Genomic DNA, 6,352 nt, shown 5'->3' on the forward strand with positions numbered 1-6,352 from the left:
CTTAAATTTATTGAGACTTATTTTGTGGTCTAGCATGTCGTGTATCTTGAAAAATATACCATGTGCATTTCAAAGGAATGTATATTCTGCTGCTTTGGGATGAAATGCTCTAAAAATATTCATTAAATCCAACTGGCCTAATGTGTCATTTAAGGCCACTGTTTCCATAATGATTTTCTGTCTGGAGGATCTGTCCATTGCTGTCAGTGGGGTGTTAAAGTCCTCTACTAAAATTTTGTTACTGTTGACCTTTGTCTTTATGTCAATCAATATCTGTTTTATGTATTATAAATAAAGGATATTTATATCCTATATTGTTTACTAGGGTTATATCCTCCTGTTGGATTGATTCCTTTATTAGTATGTAGTGCCTTTCTTTCTTTTTATTGATTGATTGATCGATTGATTGATTGATTGCAGGTCCATTATTTTTTTTGTTAGTTTCAGTTGTACAAAACAGTATAATAGACATTTACACCCCTCACAAAGTGATAACCTCCCTTCTTCCAATCTACTACCCCTCTGACATCGTGTATCGCTGTTACAATTCCATTGATTCTATTCCCTATGCTATACTCCACATCCTGTGACTACATATATATATTAAATTATAGTTGGCATTCAGTATTATTCAGCTTTAGCTTCAGGTGTACACTGCAGTGGTCAGGCACCTACAGTGTCCATAAAGTAGTCTTCCTAATAAGACAAGTGCCCATCTGACACCCTACAATTATGGTCTTTGATTTAAAGTCTATTTTGTCTGATATAAGTATTGCTACCCCAGATTTTTTCTCATTTCCGTTTGCATGAAATATGTTATTCCATCTTTTTACTTTCAGTCTGTGTGTGTCTTTTGATCTGAGGTGGGTCTCTTGTAAATGATATATGCATGGGTCTTGTTTTCTTATCCACTTAGCTACTCTATGTCTTTTGATTGGAGTATTTAATCCATTTACATTTAAAATGATTATTGATAGGTATGTAGTTATTGCCATTTTGTTATTTGTGTTTCTGGTCTTCATTAGTTAGATTGTTTTCATCTTTCTTTTGCTTAAAGAAACCTTTTTAACATTTCCTGCAATGCTGACTTGTTGGTAATGAATTACTTTAGCTTATTCTTTTCTGGTAAGTTCTTTATCTCTCCTTCAATTTTAAGTGATAGCCTTGCTGGATAAAGCAATCTAGGTGTAGGCCTTTATTTTTCATCATTTTGAATATTTCCTGTCATTTCCTTTTGGCCTACAAAGTTTGTGTAGAAAATTCAGCTGATAGTCCTATGGGAGTTCCCCTGTAAGTAAATAGCTGTCTTTCTCTTGCTGCTTTTAGGACTGTAAATTTGTGCACGTGTTTTGCCAGGTCTGCACAGACAGGTGCTGTGTTGCAGCCCTTTTTCCTTTTCCTGAAATAAATACTTTTTGGTGATGGACTACCTGGTCAATAGTATTGTTCTGTCTACATTTTTCGTGCTTAGCTGGGATCCAGAGAAGAACAAACCCCAATGTCTTTGGAGCAGGTGGGCAACCAGCTGCTGGCGCCTCACATAGAGCCATTTTGGCTCATTGCTTCCTCTCCAATTTGGAAGCCTCGGGTGAGTTTTCTCCTGGATTCAAGCTAACGCTTTTTGTATTTGATGCTCTCTAGGCTTTATTCAGGAATTGTTTCTAGATATGTGTGTGTGTGTGTGTGTGCGCATGTGTGTGTGTTAAAAGGTCTTTCTTGATTGTGATAATAACAAACACACTTTAAGAGAACTGATTTGGGAGTTGGGAGATCTATGGACAGAGCTGGGCTACCTGTTACTCTTTAGTCTTGACTTTATGTTAAAACTCTACGGTTCTGGGGCAGCTGGATGGCTCAGTTGGTTAGAGTGCGAGCTCTTAACAACAGGGTTGCCGGTTCGATTCCCACATGGGCCAGTGAGCTGCACTCTCAACTAGATTGAAGGACAACGACTTGACTTGGAGCTGATGGCTCCTGGAAAAACACAGTGTTCCCCAATATTCCCCAATAAAAATAAATTAAAAAACAAAACAAAAAACCTTTACGGTTCTAACTTCCTGCTTGGGGAGGGGGGCAAATATATATAGAAGCCATCTTAGAAGGGGGCAGAATGCTTTAGGCGGGTGGCTAGGTGGAGGTATGAGTTTTCACACTGCTGCAGTGGTTTTGCTTTTTTCTTTTTCTGAATAAACCCTCTTTTTAGCAGACTCCCTGGAAAATTATTTTTGTCCAGTCAACTTTTTGGGGGCTTGTTTGGGATCCAGAGAAGAAAAAAACTGACAGCTTTTGAACAGTGAGCAAACCTGCTTTGGTGCCTCACAGAGCCAATTGGGGTCGATGCTTTTTTGCTCCCTGACTTAGAGGCCTTGGGTGAGTTCTCTCCTGGATCTGAGCCAACGCCTTTGCATCAGTCGCTCTCCAGGCTTTATTCGGGAATTGTTGAAATAAAATGTGTGTGTGTCTGTGTGAATGCGTTAAAGGCCTATTTGTCTATGTTCTCTGAGTATCCATTGTGGCCTGTCGGCTTGAATTCTTCAGAAGCTGTCCTTTGAGACAAAAACTGGCCTTCCCCTAATGTCCTTTTGGGGATAGACATTATTTCTACTGAAATTGGACAGTTTTGCCAGGATTAGACTGTGCCTTCTCATTGAGAAAGTGAGAAGAGTGTCCCCCAGCTCGGCCTATAACTTAACTCCCTGAGAGTTGGTTATTTCCCTGGAAATGGCTTTCAGCCTTTGGCCTGATTCTCAGTGATCTGACTGTTCCAGAGCGAGGTGAGCTGGAGAATTGCAGGTTGCTCGAGTTGTGAAGTGTTTAGGGCCCAGTATTGAAAATGGGATCTTTGCTGTCTAAGCCTCTAAAACTGTCTCTCCAACAGAGACATAGGCTGAATATATATTTAAAACCTGTGGGAAATTATCGTATTTAACAGATCTCACTAAGAGTAATGTAGAAAATCAGTGGCTACTTTGGGGAACTTTGGAAATTCCCAACCTTGATTTTCTTAAAACTAAATTGGATAATAACAGTGGTATAATTCAGAAAGAGAAATGGAATGCCTATTTTGAGTGGTACTTTTGAGGCTTCCAAACAAGACTATGAATCTAAAGTTGCCCATTTACCAAATAAAATATCAACGTTCACAAGGGCTGCTAAAAATTCAAAAAGAGACAAAATGGCACCCGAAACCTCTTGCACGTCCTCTACAGCACTGCCTTGCCCTTCCCCCCACTGCTCCTTTATCTCAAGCTCCGCCTCCCTCTCCTCTTGTCTCTCACTCCTGCCTCCTCCACTTTCAGTTCACCCCCCAGAGGCAACTTCTCTCTCTTTTTTTTTTTTAAAGAATTTTTTTTTTTAATTGAGGAAGGGGAACAGGACTTTATTGGGGAACAGTGTGTACTTCCAGGACTTTTTCCAAGTCAAGTTTTTGTCCTTTCAATCTTACTTGTGGAGGGCACCATTCAGGTCCAGATCCAGTTGCCCTTGTTAGTTGCAGGGGGCGCAGCCCACCATCTCTTGCAGGAGTCGAACTGGCAACCTTGTGGTTGAGTGCCCACTGGCCCATGTGGGAATCGAACAGGCAGCCTTCGGAGTTAGGAGCATGGAGCTCCAACCACCTGAGCCACTGGGCTGGCCCGAGGCACCTTCTCTTGACTCTTCTCCTTTTCCTCCTCCCTCAGAACGGATGAGTACTTTCCCATTTAAAATGAAAGCCTCTGGAGATCCTCATGAGCCCACGTCTCCTGTGTTCCCTGGACTCAAGCCGAGTTAAGCGAGCCAGTGTAAAGAAATTCCCGAGGTAGCTGAGGACTGGAACAAATTTGCTGAGGAAATTGACATTACCGTTCCGGCCCGTCAGCCTGGGTTTTCGAATTTGTATCAGCTAATCCATATGTTAGCTGGTGAAGGCCAAGCCTGACATTGGATGAGGATTGCCAGATGGGAGTATCCTGATAGACGTTTAAGAAAAGCAGACCTCCAATGATTGGGAGGAAGGCAGGGAACTTGCTCGAAAACTACATGAAGCAATTCCTCAGTCTCCCAACGCCCAAACTTAAGCACCAGTTCGAGGTTTTCTTGGGCTAATAGGCTATTGCTGAAATTGGATGCCAAATCTGTCCTGTGGCAAAACCGCTGTGTGTCCTACTAAAGAATGACAGTCCTGACGCAATTTCATGGGAAGAACAGGATGACAGCATTTAAAGCCTTAAAGGAGAGTTTAATAAACTCACCTTCTCTTGGGCATCCTAACTATCAGATTCCCTTTGTCCTTTTTGTGAATGAAAAGGAAGGACATGCCCTTGGGGTGCTCATTCAAAAACATGGGATCAACATAGACCCCCCGCACACTAGAGTCAACAACTGGACCCTGTGGCTCGGGGATACCCCTCCCCCCTTTGCCTTAGAACCATGTGGCTACTGCCCTTTTGGTTAAAGCCACAGAGAAGGTTGTCGTGGGATCCCATCTAACCATGGTTGTGACTCATATATTACAAGCTTTCCTGTTTTCTCATCACACCCAGCATCTTTCAGTCCCCTAACTTCCTATGAAATCCATCTGTTAACCACTTTTCATATAACCCTTTCATGTTGTAATAACCTTAATCCAGCTACTTTTCTCTGTTCTTAGACTGAGGAAGCCCCTCATGACTGTCTGACACTCACAGATCACGTCCTGACTCCTCGTGAGAGACTCTTCTAGGTAAAGCTGATCTTTCTTAGTTTACAGATGGTCGGTCCATACTTAACAAAATGGAGATGGTAAGTAATGAGCTGGTTATTCTGTTGTAACTCCGTCTGAAGTCATCGAGGCAGCACCTTTGCCTCTGGCCACTTCAGCACAGCAGGCTGAATGATATGCCCTCACTGTAGCTTGCATTTTAGCCACGGGGAAAACTATCAGCATTTATACTGACAGGAGATCTGCCTTTGGAGTAGTTCATGACTTCATATATGGAAACTTTTCATGTATGGAACACTGTGGTTTCCTTCCCTCCAATGGAGATCAAATTACTAATGATCCCCATGTTCAGGGATATTGGACACTATGGTTTTCCCTGATGCTTTAGCTGTTATTAAGATTCCAGGACATTCTAAACTTGACCCCTGGAAGCTAAAGGAAATCACCTGGTGGATATTTCTGCTAAGAAGGCTGCCCTTTAAGGCATCAGCAGCTGTCACACCTCTGTCATGGTTCAAAGAGAAGCTTCTCGAGTTGGTAACTTAGAAAAACTGGCCAGAGAAGCCCAACAATTGGCTTCAGAAGAAGAAAAACAAGATTAGAAATCCAACAATTGCTGCTTTGGTAAGGAAATAAGCTCTGGTTTTGACCAAATAACCCAATGCTACCAGACACTCTAAAATTCCCACTCCTGACTATATGCATTAAACCACTGGTCCCCTGACAAAATGGGAGCGTTCATGGACCAATATGGTGGGGAGATATTATCAAGGATGCAAACAGTGCCCACCTTACGTGTCCCACCTGTCGAAAGTATAACCCAGGGAAGCCTGTTCACACTGCCCCTGGACAATTTAAATTGCTGAATGGGCCTTTTGAGGTCTGGCAGATAGATTTCATAAAGTTCCCCCATCTCATGGTTACAAATACGTTTTTGTCATGATGTGTATGTATTCTCACTGAACTGAAGCTTCCCCTCGTGGGCAAGCTAATGCAACTACAGTGGCTGAAGTCCTGTTAGAGAAGATTATTCCCGCTTGGTGAACTCCTCTCCAAGACCACAGTGATTTAGCACTGGTCAGGTGCTAAAGCAAGTCTGTGCTATTTGGCCACTTCTACAACATTTTCACTGTGCTTTACCGTCCTCAATCTTCAGGTTTAGTTGAACGAGCTAATGGTATTATTAAAATTCAATTGGCAAAAATTGTAGAAACTCTTCAAATACCTTGGCCAAAAGCACTGGCATTAGTCCTTTTAGATCTCAGGTCTACCCCTTTTCAGACTCCAGCTTTCACCTATTGAGATAATTACAGTACACCAGATGCCTTTGGCTCTTGGCTCTTATCATTCACAGTTGGTAAAAGAGACATACTTCAATACTGTAAAGGCTTAATTGCTTCTATTGACAATAATCATGAATGGGTACAACAATCTTTTTTCACAGTGCACTTCAGGGAAATGAAACACTCACAATCCACACTCCGCAACCTCGAGATTTTCTTTACTGGAAAGACACCTCAAAAAACCTCCCTCCAGCCTCGCTGGAAGGGCTTTTACTAGATGTGGTGGTCGCACAGCAGCCTAACCGTTTGTCCTCTCCTGCCTTTCCCTAAGAACGGAAGGATTGTGGAACTGTGCCTCTTTGGGATTAGAGTTTTATGACTCGTGTCT

This window comes from Rhinolophus ferrumequinum, chromosome 18 (assembly GCF_004115265.2).
Source record: "Rhinolophus ferrumequinum isolate MPI-CBG mRhiFer1 chromosome 18, mRhiFer1_v1.p, whole genome shotgun sequence".
Lineage (NCBI taxonomy): Eukaryota > Metazoa > Chordata > Mammalia > Chiroptera > Rhinolophidae > Rhinolophus > Rhinolophus ferrumequinum.